Source organism: Camelus dromedarius, chromosome 2 (assembly GCF_036321535.1).
Source record: "Camelus dromedarius isolate mCamDro1 chromosome 2, mCamDro1.pat, whole genome shotgun sequence".
Classification (NCBI taxonomy): domain Eukaryota; kingdom Metazoa; phylum Chordata; class Mammalia; order Artiodactyla; family Camelidae; genus Camelus; species Camelus dromedarius.
In genome coordinates, this window is record NC_087437.1 from 67,741,438 (window position 1) to 67,757,639 (window position 16,202).

Consider the following 16,202-nt stretch of genomic DNA (forward strand, 5'->3'; position numbering starts at 1 on the left):
ATGGAAGTTACGCTTTGTTGGAGACTTCTGGTTGCCTAGAAGTTTGCAATCAAAGAGGAGTCGGAGTCAGATGTGGTTGCGAGCCAGTGTGCCTCTGCTACCTTGCTCTCCTGTGATGTAGAGGCTGTATACAGGCGTGGGTATTGAATTGGAAATCCCTGGGAAGTCCCCGAAAGAAGACTTCCAGTTGTGTTCTGCTGAAGCAGTCAACTTCAAAGGGACCCAGGGTTCCTATTACAGAGACAGTGTGACTGGGAGTTGTGGCCTTTTCCTGACATTTCTGTTGTTCTTACCCATCATGTCCTTTGCCTGACGGACCTCGCAAGCCATGGCAGTGTCCACAGATTGTTTTACTACATTGTGAGGAAATCTCAGCGTCTAAACTGTTTATCTAATGGGTTTGGTTAAAGGTTTATAGACGGCCTAGTCATAATATGTGAATAGGTCTCTTCTAGAAAAGGGACATGGATTTAAACAAGGCCTTACTTAGGTATTAATAATTGTGTATATATTCAAAACCAGTAACATATTTTGAAATGGGAGTGGTGTGGTAAGAAAATACAGTGTTATGAAGATATGGGCAAATATCAACATGAGATCCTATGCACTAAAATATAAATATACTTGGAGTTAAGGTGCTAATGGATAACATACAGTGAAGGTTGAAAATGAGGACGGAAGAGGGCCCAACCAAAAAAGAATTGGAGCTCATATAATTGCTAATTGAAGGCTTGGCAGAGCCTAATTGGAGAATTGCTGCAGATTCAGCATAAATACAGAATCTAAGGAAATGAAACAGTACTCAAGCATAGTGGCTTGTATTTTATATATTAGATGATTTATTGCTCTTGAACTCATGGAATTCAAATAGTTACATGTAATTCAGTTAGTTGTGCATTAAACCATTTACTTATGCTAAGCTTGGAGGTTAGGGGGAATCTTAGGGCTAAGTAGAATGATAAGGAAGCTATATCAATTAAATAGGCAGAGAAAAATTTGAGAGCAAGGAATGCCTATTGGCGTAGCTTGTCTTAAGTGAGAAACTCCCCTGTCCAATCAGCCTTTGCTTGCTCTTTGAATTGAGACATTGGAAGCAGAAAGCTAACATTTAGATGAAGTCCCAATACTGAGCAAAGCTGAAGAGTGACTCTTTGTCCATCAGGTACCTCTGTGCAACAAAGAATTGCCAAAGAACACTCTTTACCCAGATTCACCTAATGTATCTCTGTTTTTTGCTGTTTGCTTTATCTCTAAAGATGTTTTGAGCAGAAGAAAATTCAGATGTTCCTGGATGCTTGAATGACTTTCCTGAAAGTCTAAATAAAAGAGATGCTGCTCCACTCTCTCCCATTTCTTTACTTCCTTACTTTATTCCCAAGCCCAGGAAAGCCTTGTCTCTATTTGCTGGACTGGCTCTTTCCCCTCTGGTCTTCTGATGGAAATTACTCTGCCAGAGCTCTCAGCATCCCAACTTTATCCAAGGTTATTTCCTGAGCTCGCCTCCCTGTTTTCAGGCCCAATGCATCATTATTGAGATGTCTGCAATCTGAGTCCTGCCTCCACATCTTCTGCCTCCTTGGAGCCTTTTTTTCCTTGCAGCTCCACACGCTTGCATAATTTTCACTTCCAGCTCCCACAAACCTCTCCCCACCGGCTGCCCCTCCCATCTGGAAGCTGTCCTCCCTCAGCTACATTAGTATTAAAAAATATCCTCATTCAGTCCACACTTCTGACCTCGTACTGTATCACTCTCTTTCCCACTGGAGGCTGTGCATTTGCATTTTATCACATCCACCCCGGCCCATATGGGGTCATCCTTCAATCTTTGGATATTTTTAGAGAAAGTGAGGATTTTGCTGCAGTCGTTAGTCTGGTATTTGTGGCTTTTCAGCTGAAGGTTTGGGTTTCTAGTCACAGGCTGCAGCAGAGATGGAGAAGTGGATCATGGCTCTTGTCAAGGAGGAAAAGTTTGCTCAGGATTCTAGAAGCCTATAGCCTCCCTCTTTTCTCCTGTGTGTTAAAATGTTAGGAAGAGTGTGAAGCAGTGATGAATGTGGCCGAGAGGAAGTGATGCAACAGGTAAAGAAGGGACCAGATACAGTTAGGGTCAGAATCTTCCAAATGCTACTAGCATCTTCACCGATTTAAATTCTCGGGGACAACTGTTGGTCGCAGAGTACTAATAACTTTCTTTGCCAGGACATAGTCAAGGTGTTACTTTTGACCTTTCATCTGAGATACTTAAATGATACACTGAGAATATGGAGTTGTGTGATATGTTGATTTCAGTTGTTGTCTATTCATCTCCTTGAATAGCGGTTTACCTGTCTGTAAAATGGGGGCATGGGATTTAATTAACCCAAAGGTCTAGTTCATTCCGTTTCTATGTGTGCATAGCCATTCTGAAGCATGTTGACAAGTGGAGTCAGGAACTTCTTCCTTGGAAGAGGAGACTGTTGAAATGAGACTAGGAGCATTTAACAGTCCTTGTTTGTACCTAGAATTATCCAACTATAACAAAGAGAAGATAAGTTATTACTTAACACTCAAAATGACTATAAATGCTTCTGCTTTCTAAAGGAAATTGGATAAAATGATCTCTGTGTATCGTTTCTTTCCTCTCGTGGGGACTGGTTGAGATGATAGAAAGTAAGGAAATCTCAAAGCTTCTTCCAGTTCATTTGTGTTCTTTTGGAGGCTCTAGAAGAATCTGTCGCTTGGCACTGCCCCGTGTGATGGCAGGCTCTGAGCTGGGTAGGTGGTGGAGAGAGAAATTGCTCCATGTAATAATGTAAAAGGGAGTGTCCTCTTTGGGAGACTAAAGGAAGAAGCCCCAGAAAATGGTGAAGCAGGGAGTTTTTAGACAGTTAAGCAGCAGATTGAAGAAAACACCTGTTACTTCAGCCCTTCGGGAAATTGTGCTCCTTGCAGATGCCTCAAGTGAGAAAAGTTTGAGTAGACAGAAAACACCAGGGACAGTGACAAAAGGCAGCAAGAACTGAGTAAGACCAGAGTTCATTGGAAGATAGACTCAAAACTGGAATATATAATTTGCAAACATTTTGACATGAGCATTGGAAATTTGGGATAGTGGATCAAGACACATAAAGAACATGTCTTATTTGCCTAATTGTCTCTGGTTTCTTAGGAACATTACCACCTACAAGGCACACCTTTCTCATGCCTTCTGTTCTTGCACCTGAAAGTTACAGGAAACCCCACATAAGTGAAGGGGAATGCCCTTTAAATGTGGCATAATCAACAGCAAAGGCTTTATGTGTGCCAGTTTGTAAACTATGGAAAGTAAATAGATATAATCCATAAACTACAACACATGACAAAGGGAGACATTTAAATGTCATCACTTCTACCTAGAATTAGACTTAATCCTGTTTTATCATATTACTTTTCTCCAGCTCTGATGTTGGATTCACTGTAAATGTTCTAATCTCTCAGTATGCTCTCAGATATTTTTCATTCCTTAGAAACTTGGGAGTTGTTTAGAGTGGTGATCAATACTTGATGGACTGTTAAATTACTTGATATGATAGCTTTTGGAAAAAACCACTCACTTTTATGGAAAATATATTCACATGCTTTAATACAGTGTCTGGCACATAGTCATTGTACAATATATGTTAGTTATTGCCAGTATTATTATTTTTGTGGTTGTTACTGGATATTAAATATGGTCCTTTTCACAACTACTATCTCATTAGAACCCAACAACAGTACTTCAAGGTAAATACTGTCATCCTAGTTTCATAGAAAAGAAGTGTAAGCTTCAAATAAGCCAAGTACTTACCTACCTATATTTTCATAAATAGAAAAGGACAAAGTGACTATTCAAACCCAAAGCACATGTCCATTCCATGATGCGCATTTGCCTAAATATAGTCGGCCTTTGCTGGAGATGAGGTGATTATAAGTGATACATAGAAAAACAGTTAACATATTTACTAGACTTAACATTAATTTTAATATATATAAGAAAAATATTTATGACCAGTAATAATGGATTTCTAGGAACAGCAGTGATTATAAAAATAGTTTTAAAATATTTTATCAGATTAAAATGCACATTAAACTCAAGAAAATATATTTATAATAATACAGTTCTGGAAAAAGCCACAAAGGAAGTACTTGAATGGTGCAGGTTTAGGTAACACTGAAACAACTCGCACTTACTGGACTTCTTAAACTTCTCTCTTCAGAAACTGATGGCTTAGGGACTAGAAAAATCCACTCACACACTCACACAATGCATGTTAAAATATCATTTAAAATGGTATTTACTAAATTGCTATTGTAAAGGAAATACCATTTGAAAAGCAAGTAAAACTTCTTATATGCTTTAGCAATACCATTCGCTCTTTTCCCTCACTAGCTACTTCTCATGATAGTCCCTAATCTCCTGCCTCACTGTGATGACCCCAGGCATCTGACCAAGGTGGTTGTCTGAGCAGCTGAGGGACTTGATCTACTCCAGTGTTGAATTTTATTTAAGTCGTCACTCTCCAAAAGGGACATCGTGCCACAGATGCACAGGTAAATACGTCCCCCACTCCTGCTTGTTTTCCTGCCAGTGGAAGGCACCCAGAGGCCCCCCGACCTGGTATTTATGTCCTCCTCTTTGATGTGGGCTAAGTCTGGTGGTTTTCTTCAAATGGATAGAATCTGACAGAAGTGAAGGGATGCCACTGTCATGATTAAATTACAAAAGACTATGACTTCCATCTTACTGGGCTCTCCCCTTTGACTTCTCCATTTGCACTTGGATAAAACAAGCTGCCATGTTGGGGAGGCTCACCTGGCAAGGGACAGTGGGCAGCCTCAAGCCACAAGCCCTCCAGGAACTGAGGCCCTCAGTCCAACAACCATGAGGAATGGAATGCTGCCAATAGTCATAGGCATGATCTTGGAGTGGATTCTCCTCCAGTTGAGACTTACGGTATTGCAGCCATAAGAGATCCTGAAGGAAAAGACCCAGCTGACCTGTGCCTAGATTCCTGACCTACAGAAACGGTGAGAAAATAAATGTTATTTCAACTAAGTTTGGAAGTAACTTGTTATGCAGCAACAGATACATAATACACTGTCTTCCTAAATTAGGCTTTAAAAGACCATTGTGTGGACTTTCTCTGTACCTGTGGCTGTATTTCATTTACTTAAGGAGAATTTTCCATCAGATGTGTTTCACTGGTCTTAAACTCCCTGCAAGATACTCCCTATCTCTAACCCCACCCAACCAAAGCCATTATTTCTGGTAGATACTTTGAGTGTTTTTCCTCTCACATTTATTTATGAGTAAGTTCTATTAGCTAAAATGAGGTTTCTGTCTTTTCCTCCTCTCTGTCCAAGCCCTTCTTCTGCTGAGCCGTCTTTGTCTGAGCCCTCTGTTACCTGTGAAGCTAGTTAAGAATTTAACAGCCCTGCTTCTGTTAGGGAAAAATTCAACTGCCCTACTCCAGGAATTTCCACCCTCTCTGGGCACAGACAAAGATGTTCTGGGGCCTTTAAGGTATCAAGGTAATGTGGTAAAGTCTCTGAAGTCCTTGATAAGCAGAAACAGCTCCAAGTCCCAGGCTGAAGAGGAAATATTTCCCTAGTCTCCACTTTCAACTTTTCTTCTTTTATTATATAGGCCTTTAAAGCTATCCTTGTTCTTTTTAAGCACTTTCTTAGCTGCATCTCACAAACTGTGAGGAGCCATTCTTCTTGTTTTTCCTTCAGTCTCTTTTCTCTTTGTGATTCAGTTTGGATCATTTCTATTGCTAGGTCTTCAAGTTCACTGATTTTTCTTCTTCTGCTGTGTCTAATTTTATGTTAAGCCCATTAGGTGAATTTTTAATTTCAGATATTGTATTGTTTACCTTTGGAAATTTTTTTTCATAAAACTTCCATTTCTCTCCTCATTATGCTCATGTTTTCCTTTAAACCACTGAACATATTTATAGCAGCTCTTTAAATGTTCCTATAATTCCAGCATCTCTATTTTTTCTGACTCTGTCTCCATTGACTGATTTTTTTTTCCTGTTATGCATGCGTTTTCTTGCTTTTTTCATTGTAGAAATTTTTGAATGCCTAATAGATAATATAAAAATTAACCTGCTGAGTTTCTGGATTCTGTTGTCTCCTTTTAAAGAAGGTTGATATTTGTTTATGTAGGCAGTTAAAATTACTTGCAAATCAGCTTGATTGTCTTAAGCCTTGTTTATTAGTTTACACTTAGAGTTTATCTTTTACTGTAAGGTTTGTTTAACTCTACTGCTAAAGCAGGAATATTCTGGGATCTCCAATGAGGAGTCTCCCCGCTGGTTGGTAGGAAATCAAATGTGTCCCAAGCCTGTGTAGCCTTCAGGAATTGTTCAGATTACAATTTGATAGTAACTCTTCTTTTTCTAGTGGTTGTCTTAGCTCAGTCCTATAAAGACTGATCTTTGCAGGCTTAACTTATTTTCAGCCAAAGCCTCAGGGAACCCTTGTGCAATTACTAGAGATCTTTCTTTGAATAACTACCTCCTCTCTGGTACTCTCCCCTGCAAAGTCCAACCACACCTGTCCCCTCAACTCTGATCTCTGTCACCTCAACTCAGCAAAATCACCGTATTCTCCTTGGATTTATCTTCCCTGTGCTAGGCTATCCTAAGGCATCCATCAATTGTTTACCTTTTCTCAAGGGTCAAAATCTAGCCTATTGCACAATGTCTGAAAATAGTTGGTTTCCATTTGTACAGCTTTTTATTTTATACAGTTTTCTTATAGTTTCAGCAGGAGGCTAAGATTCTCTTTGCCACCTTGGTTTTTAAACAGATCTCTGTTTCCTATTATCTTTGAAGAAATAAACACAAATTAGTGTATTAACCTTTACTTCTTTTCTCCTTAGAATAAGATATAAATAATTTCACTGGAATTCAAGTGGATTATTTCCCATCTTCCTCAGGTTATAGACATCAACTTACACTCAGAATCATGCCTCCCTTTTACAACAATGCTTTGTTATTAGTCCAAGTATTCTGCCTACTCCTTACTTTCTTTAGAATGAGTCTCCACTTAAGTCTTTGAATACTTATGCAAATACACACCTGTCGGTCCAGAGTCACCAGACTTCCAGACAAGCCCCAGTATGCCTGCATCTAAACACTGGGTATGGTTCAGTCTCAGGAGTTCCAGCCTCACCCACAAACCTTTATGCAGTCAGGAGAATCCCTGACTCTTCATCATATATGTATAATAACACACTGGCTCCATCTTCCTCCCATTACATATATAGAATAGACAAAATAACTCCTCGTTTTTAATTATTTTCTTTAGAAATTTTGCTATAAGAGATGGACAATTTTCGTGTTTACCTCCTGTTTGTAGCTTAGGGAAAATATTCTGCCTGAAGCAACGATTCTTAAATGTTAGCAGACTGAAGAGTCACATGGACAGCTCTTAAAGATTCATAAGCAGGTTGTCTTTATTTTTCTAATATCAAATCAAATCTGACACCAGATCCCTCCGATTCCTAAGGCTAATGAAAAACTGATTTTCTGTCATTAATTGGGATTCTTCCCTTCAGGGCATGCAGTGATTCTAGGGATCGTACTCAAAGTGTAACTTTTAGGGGAGATAACTCTGTTCTTTGGCCCACATACGATTTCGTTTTCGAAGTCTTCATGGCCCCTGAAGGGAAATGGTCCTGTGAGTTTTGTGCCACACTTGGGCAGAAGGCTCTTTGTCACACCTGGAAGCTAGGCTCATACAGTTTACCCTCTGGAAATGTATCATACAACCAGACCCCTCCCAAGGTTTTCTAACTCTCTAGGCTCTGCCAAAGAGTAGTGCAGGCATTCCCATTTTTTGCAGAGTCCCTCTCTTCTCTGGTCTTGAGGAACCTCTTCTGCCTCTGTTCTGCCCTTTTTATCCCCAAGAACTTGCCTTACTCCTCAAGGGTGTTGCATTATTTCCCATCTTCCTCAGGAAGATGTTGAGGTGATGGTTGCAAGCTCCTTACACGGCCATCAGTCCTAAAGTAATAGGATACTACCATCTCTATCCTTGAAACAGAGAGGGGGAGAATTACAAAAGGAAACACACACTCACACACAAAAATTAGTATCTCAGTAATTTACCCTGCTGTATATCATTTTTTGTCTAAGTTCAGTCGGTTTCTGGTGGTCTCAAGCATGGTTGCTAAACTATATTTTCTTTAAAAATTAACTCTAATATCTATTATTTTGAAGTCTACATTATTTTAACTTTTATGATATGTATGTTTACAGCTTGCTACACTTTCCCACTTCCCAAATAAAATGAATTATATTTGCTCACCAGGGATAGAGTCTAAAGGAGAAAGACAGACAAGGATAATTTTGTAAGAAATCAGAATGTATCCCCCTGATGATTTCGGCAAAAGAGCCAAAAGAATTCCTAAAGTGGCAAGTTTTTTTCTTTTTTCATTTCAGCAAGTGAATTTAGTGTCTATTATGAGTGCAATACACAGCACACTATTTTAAGTACTGTAGGTGGATTCAAAGATGGTCTCTATCCTTCAGATGCTTGCATTCTGACAGACTATTATCCAGCATTATGCATACCTCCCACTCTCCAACTTCACGCTCCTCTTTTTCTTCTATCTCCTTCTGCCTTTCTCTGTGTGTCTGTCTTTCTCTTTCTCTCTCTCTCTTTCTCTGACACTCTTTCTCTGTCTCTGTCTCCTCTTCCCTCCATCCTGGCATTTCTGCTTCATTCTGCCTGTCAATCCAATTCTTTTCTCTGCTGACAGGTTTTCTCATCTTAACCCATTTCTTTTTCTTCTATCTTACCCCATAGTTAGCGTGGTGGCCACCTGACCCCTTTCTAACTACTTTTCACTTCAGTGCTCATTCTTACCTGCTTCCATCATTCAGATTTATAACTTGTAACTCATGTCTAAACTCTAGTGTTCTTCACAGTTGTGTGGTACAGTGGGCAGGGCAACTGTTATTATTTCCACACTACAGATGAATTCATTTAGGCACAGATAGATAGTGTTATGGCTGTAGTTTTGTAGAAGAAAGTGAAGAATAGAACAAAGACCTTCCAACTCTCAATACTAAGTTCCTTGCAATTTATCACAACGTCCTTCAAGACTCTTCTTGTTCTTGCAGTGTGGCCCTGTGCCACACACAAGGTTGTGTTGTTCAATGCCACGCAGACTTTTTTTTAACCATTCACCACCTTGAGGTCTTCTCTTCTCTGCCAGGGTAGCATATTCTGAGGACTCATTAGCTACTCAACAAATAGTGGATGATATGATCCCAAATAAGGAACCGGCAAAATGTAGTACACTGGGATTGGGCAGGTGGAGAGCAGAGGGGCGTGGTAGCACAAGGAAAGGGGAGGCTCTTTTGGCAGTCCTGTTGGTTCCATCCGCACATTTTGTATATTTCCACATGAATGACTGTGATGGATGTTGCAAATGAGAAGCCAGTGCTACATCTCTCTTTTCACCTGCATGGCATTTTAGGTTGTAGGCTTCATTCCATGAAGACGGAAATGACATTCCAACTGTGAGTGGGAAGATTACCATTTTCCCTAGAAGCAGACTGATCTGCCCTTTAACACAAATGTTAAAAAACATGGAGATTCCTCCCCAACATACGTAACTGCCCTCTGATTAGGAGAAAGTTATCATTTTTTCTTCAGTGGCTCTGTGCTGCCTCTCTGCTTTGTTCGTGTTGCTCTTGGTGGGGTGCCACAGGGAACTTTAACTTGCAGGGAATGCGGTGCCTCATTATGTACATCACATGGCCATGGGCTTTGCTTTATGCCTGTGAAACGGTTCTTAGTTTGCCCAGGCTTCTTTTTCACTTTAGAAGGAATTCATGTATCACAGTCTCCTTCTGCAGCCTCATGAAAATTAACACCTGCCTTCTCCTTTCTGCAAAGAGATGTATTGAAGATTTATGTTTATACGAAGGACTGAATTCCTTTGAGCAACTTGCCACCAATGGAAATGTTGTTATTATGTCCAATTTATGTATGGAGGAAGGAGAGTAGATTGATTGTGCGATTTGTTCAAGGTTATACGTTTAACAAACATAGTTATCAAAACAAGAGAGAAAGGATGAGTGCACAGAAACCATCTCCCAAACAAACAGGGGTTTTACATCATTCAAAAGGAGTTCTTAAAAAAAAAAGGTTCCTGTGTCACATGTAGGGTTTCTGTTTGTGCCTGGTTTAAGATTAACAGCACAGCGGGAGGGTGTAGCTCAGTGGTAGAATGTGTGCTTAGCATACACGAGGTCCTGGGGACAATCCCCAGTGCCCCTGTTAAAATAAAAAGCAAATAAATAAAAGACCTAATGACCTTCCCCCTCCAAAACAAACAAACAAACAAACAAACAAACAAACAAAACTAATGAACCAAAGCACATTAAGTTGATTTAAAAAAAAAGATTAACAGCACACTTGGAACTTTCTTTTCATATTTCTCTGCTGTTGCACATAATTTCACTTCCCATATAGTCCTATACCAAACTCACCTACCTCCCAGACTCATCTCAGCTCCTTGGATTCTGAAGGTGGAATGTTGTAGAAGAAAGAACAAGGGCTCAGAACCCCACTGTGGCCACAGGATTGACAAACTCTGAGTCACAGTTTTTTCATCAGCTAGGCAGGATAAAGAATAGTCCTTTATTTGAAACGGTTGTAGACAATGAGATAGGCAAGAGAGGTACTTGTAAATTAGAAGACTATATAATTCTAGTTATTATTTTTATGATCCTTCCTTTGCTCTGCAGATTCTGCCTGGCTTTAATATAATACTCTGTTTACACTCTATTAATATGTCTGTTTGCGAATTGCTTTCTAAACCTTCCCAAGCCCTTTTTGTGACTTATAAATTCTCCAAGGACAGGACTATATCTTCTGTTTCTTTTATATCCAGTGCCTGCTGCTCCCACACTGGTGCATTGTCAATCGATATCACCTTGAACATAAAGTGCCCTGAAAAGCATGTGACGGAAAATGACTTTGGATCGTCCACAGACGATGACACCAGCAATCTAGATGGTGTGCTTCAGTCAGAAGAATGAGAGCAGGAACTGGACAAGGTGGTTGTAAACTATAGCAGTCTGGACATGAAGCCACAGAACAGATGTTTATTAGTGATAGCAACAGACTTGTGGGGGTAAAACGTGCAGGAGGTGAAAAAAAAAATGTACTGCCTGATGAATGAAAGCACTGTTCCCTTGTTAAGTCAAACCATGCAAACTGCATGGCTTAGCAAGTGGAGAGCTGTTGGGGTCCCTGTATTTATTCTCTGTGAGGCTTATCTTTCTCTTGAGGCACTTTCCTGGGACCCCATTGCCCCTGGCTTTTCCCTAGGACACTGTTCTCTTCCCTGAAAGCTCAGGCCCAAATGCAGACAAAAATCCCTTTAGTACAGTTAAGAAGAGCTGAAAATGTCAAGAAGTTTCCTAACAGCCACAAAAGAGAAAAGAAAAACAAAAGGCACAAAAATCTCAAATCAGTACATTTTACAAAGCATAGGTCCTTAACCCATGAGATGCGCCAACTTTTCCCCAAGGTTCACAGCTTGGTCCTGTTCGGAACAGGTACATTTACTTCTGTCAAGATCTACATCTTGCCTTGTTTTCCTGCATCCAAAAGCTGACTTGATATGATGTTGCTAATACACCTCCCTGTTTGTCTTTGCTGCTTGGTTACAAACTGTGGTGTAAAGACTAAAGGAGAACCTCTTCATTCTCTCCATCCACCATCAAGGACTCTTTTACTAAGTTTTTTTATTTCATGAGAGCAAACATTTCCTCTGCCCATTGCCATAGCTTGTGCTTGAGATTCCACATATTTTACAAATGAGTGATGGCTTCTTGCCCTTTTGCATGAGGGCATCTCATTTTCACAATAAAAATTATATCCACACCACATGAATTATGCACATGACAAAATGAGGGCTTCTTCACACTGGAAAAAATGGATTGTACCTTTTGAAGATTCCTACATTAATTTCTAGGAAAACCCATGGGTTTGAGGGTGTGGCTGTCTGTGTTTTCCATTTCAATCCCTATAGCCTACAATAGGGTAATTACTAGTGATTGTTTGGTGCTGTAGCAGGGACCTGACTGTGATGCAATTGCTAGCGTATTAAACAACAAATCATTTGCTTTCTTTCTTGTAGTCTTTCAGAAGTCTTGTAGTCTATCAGATGTGTAGAAAATGAGTCCCTAGTTGAAACTCTCTTATGTTCTAAAGACTAAAAGAAAACTGAGTCACAGGAAGGCTCTTGAGAAAACTTGGGACAATTTCCCTCAATGATAACAATTTTTAAAATTATAATAATGTCACAACCAAGATATATTCACATCTTATTCAGATGTTCCCAATTTTACCTGGACTCCTGTGTGTGTGTGTGTGTGTGTGTGTGTGTGTGTTTGTGTGTGTGTGTGTGTGTCTGTGTATCAGGTACTATATGTTTTCATCATCTGTGTATGCAGCACTGCAGACAAGATATCCAACAATTCCAACACCACAAGGATCCCTTGTGTTGTCCTCTTATAACCACACCTGTCTCCCTCTTGCACTCCCTACTCCAGCCCCTAAACCCTGGCAATTGTTCATCTGTTCTCCATTTCTAACATATTGTCATTTCAAACATTTTCTAAAACAGAATCATATAGTCTATAACTTTTTGAGACTGGCTTTTTTCATTCAGCATAATTTCATAGAGATCCATCCAACTTGTTGCTTTCAATAATTCATTCATTTTATTAATGAGTTATATTCATTGGTCTGTATGTCCCACAGATTGTTTAAACATTTGCTTGTTGAATCTATGGGCTAGTCCTAGTTTTTGACTATTGTAAATAAATCTGTTATGAGTTTTCGAGGGTTTTGGCGAAAATAGTTTTCATTCCTCAGGAACAGAAGCGTTAAGAGTTTTATCAGTCATATCTGAGTGATAGTTTCTCCAAATCCTTGTCGGTATTTGGAGTTGCCACTACTTTTTATTTTAACCGTCCTGATAGGTATGTGGTGGTATCTCATTGTGGTTTTACTTTGCGTCTCTGTGATGGCTAATGATGTTGAGTATCTTTTGATGTTCTTACTTGTCATCTGTATATCCTCTTCAGTGAAATGCCTGTTCATGGCTTTTGCCCATTTTTTAATTAGATTGCATAATATTTATTTATTACTATTCTGTATTGAGAGTTATTTATATGTTCTCAATACTAGTCTTTTGTCATATGTGGTTTAAAAATATTTTCTCCTAGTCTGTGGCTTCTCTTTTCATCCTCATAATATGGGCTTTCATAGAGCAAAAGTTTAATTTTCATGAGATCTAACTTATCAAATTTCCTTTTATGGCCCTTACTTTTGTGTAAAGTATAATAGCCTTTGATTTGCTCTAGATCCCAAAGATTTTTCTCCTATTTTTTTCTAAAAATTTTGTTTTATATTTTAATTTTATGATTCATTTTAATTAATTGTGTAAGATATGAGGTATGAGATTTAGGTAGAGGTTCATTTTTTTCTTTTGCCTATGAATATTTCATTGATATAGAACTTTTTGTCAAAAAGGCTATTCCTCTTTCATTGAATTGCTTTCTCCTTAAAAAATAATTTGATTATATTTCTATGGGTCTATTACTAAGTTCATTATGTGTTCAACTGACCTATGAATCTATTCCTCTGCCAATATCATACTGTCTTTAATGCTTATAGCTATATGTTGAGCTTCAAATTGGGTAGAGTGATACCTCCCCTTTATTCTTCTTTGCTAAGGTTGCTTTAGTTATTCTTTGACCTATGCCTTGGAATAATCTTGTTTACATCTACAAAAATAACTTGCTAGAATTTTGATAGGAATTACATTAAACTTATACCCCAGTTTAGAGAGAACTGACATTTTTACCATGTTGAGTATTTGAATCCATGAACATGGTATATTTCTCCATTTATTTAGATCTTCTTTGATTTATCAACATTTTGTAATTTTTAGCATGAACATCCTATGCATATTTTAAGTGTATCCCCAAGCATTTGATTTTCTTTGGAGTAACTATAATTGGTATTGTGTTTTTAATGTCTGTTCCTGTATGTTCATTGTTTGTATACAGAAATTTAATTGATTTTTGTGTGTTGAACTTGTATCTTATGACCTTACTGAACTGAGTTATTTGAGAGTTTTTGTAAATTCTATGATTTTCTATGCCGACAATCATATCATGGCAAATAGAGATAGTTTTTATTCCTTTCTTTCCAGTCTGCATGCCTGGTTAGAACTTTCAGTTCTATGTTGAACAAGGCTGTAAGAATGGACGTTGTGACATAAGTAATATGTTTGAAAAGCACACTGAAAAAAAAAGGATATATTCAAAGGAACAGAACTTGGCTTTGTTCAGCCCATTGGAAGAGCCTGGATAGTTTGGTGTATATAACCATACACTTATTAAAAGCCTAAATCTTTTAATATTTGAGGGCTCAATTTGGAAACAAAGGCATAACAATTTTATATTGCCACATGAAACTGGACCAGATTTGGAAAAAACCTGTGAAAAGGAAAGTTTTAGCTTAGAAGAAGAAACAGCATTATAGTAGGAAGACTTCCCTAGCATTGGTGAAGAATGTCTCATGGAGGATCAGGTCTCTTTTCTAATGGTATTCAAACAGAGGCAAGATTATCTTCTACGCAGAACTATGTAGAAAGTACTCCTTCCTGAGTCCCAGGTGCCCTCCAAAGCCTCGTGCCATTGTGCATTCTGTTCTACTAAGAGCCTACAATTGTTCTCCCTTTTCTAAAAACACATTCATTTGCATTTTTTCTTTTATGTACTTATTGGATCCTGCTTTTTTGTGCATGTATAACTTTGGACACAGAAAATTTTCTCAGCTCATTAAGCTAATTAATAGTGGGTGGCCATGGTGATGGTAACCCAAGAGTCATCAGGCCATGGAGATAACACAGCCCTAAATAAAGTTGTTGGGTAATAAGTACAGCAGTACACCTTCAGTCACTTTTTTGAATAAATTGCTTTTTTCCCCCTCTTTTAACTACATACTTGCCATTTTACTCTATTTAAAATCCTTGCATTTTCTCCCCAGATCAATGTGAGGGCACAAAAAATAGATCCTGCTGTGCACTTATATCTTATGAATGTAATTGCCTGCCTTGTATAGAATTATAGTATATATATATATATATATGTACATATATATATGGTATAGAATTAACAAAGTTGTAATAAAAAGAAAAGGAGGGGAAATAGAGATGAAGTGTGAAGCCAGGACTAGGGTGAGCAAAGGAGGCACCCAGGATGCAAATGTAGGAAGGCACTCACCCATTCTCAAGCTCTTTCAAGTGCTGGGTAACACCTGAGAGTGAGTGCCTCGTTAAATGCTGTGCCCTGGGCACCCAGCTTCTCCACCCAGACCCAGGCTGCAGACTATTGATCCATCCTTAAGTAACAATAGCTGGTAGAAAATTTTATTTCTAGTTTAATCAAAACACAAATATGCTTAAAGAAAAAGAAGAATTTGTTCAAACATAATGTTCAGGTAGCTTTATTTCTTCACAATAATTCCTTATATGAGACTTTTGTCTTCCTTCATGACTTTGAGCTTATTATATTAAATGACATAAAATCATAATTTTTGTAGGTAAAAAAGTTGAGTACTTGCTATTTCATGTGGTTCTTTCAACCTATTTCTCTGTGGTGTAGTGAAAGGAACATGAGTGAAGGAGTCATATCTGTGTTCAAATTCTAACTGTATCATTTAACAGCTATGTTTGCTAGAAAATTGCTTGTCTTTTTGGTTTTCTCATATGTATGATATTCCAGGATTGTTTTGATTATTAAATGAGGTGACCTAGCTACACAACTGCTATTAATTATTAGTCTTACGCACTATGCCTGACTACTGAAGAAATTCCAGGGTAGAAATCTAAAATAGTTATGGTTGTGCAAGTATCAAGGCAGAAGTGTGGTGGATATTTTATGAGGCTCAAGACTAGGGATTTACAAAGCTGCCAGAGTATCAGATTCTGACACAGTTAGTCCAGGGTGGAGCCTGTTTACTTGTATTTTTAATGAGCTACATTGGTGACTGAGATGTGCAGCCACGTTTGAGATTTACCCCCATAGCAAGAGTTCCCTTCTGACAAGTCTTATAATTGTTTATCAGATTCTGTTTTGAGCACCTTTTTTTTTTCT